Genomic DNA, 328 nt, shown 5'->3' on the forward strand with positions numbered 1-328 from the left:
GAAAAAAGAGTGTAAAGTATCATTTTGAAAGTTTATGGTATGCTTGTACCTCCTGAGATTTGCAATAACACTGATCAGGAAAAAACGAGTCGATTACCATATTTTTTTCAGTAACAGAATGAAACTATTTAAAGGAAGAAATAAATTAGAAAAATATCAGCAGTTAAAACATACTCCCAGTTGTTTCATTTCATTTAAGGAAACAGAATACTAACAAACAAGTGTGAAAAATTAGTCCATGTTGCAACTGTTGTTACAAATGAACCCAAACGATTTTGAGATAGGTCAACTGCATCTGATAAAAACGAAATATACATGAATCTGTGTA

This window comes from Penaeus monodon, chromosome 24 (assembly GCF_015228065.2).
Source record: "Penaeus monodon isolate SGIC_2016 chromosome 24, NSTDA_Pmon_1, whole genome shotgun sequence".
NCBI lineage: Eukaryota > Metazoa > Arthropoda > Malacostraca > Decapoda > Penaeidae > Penaeus > Penaeus monodon.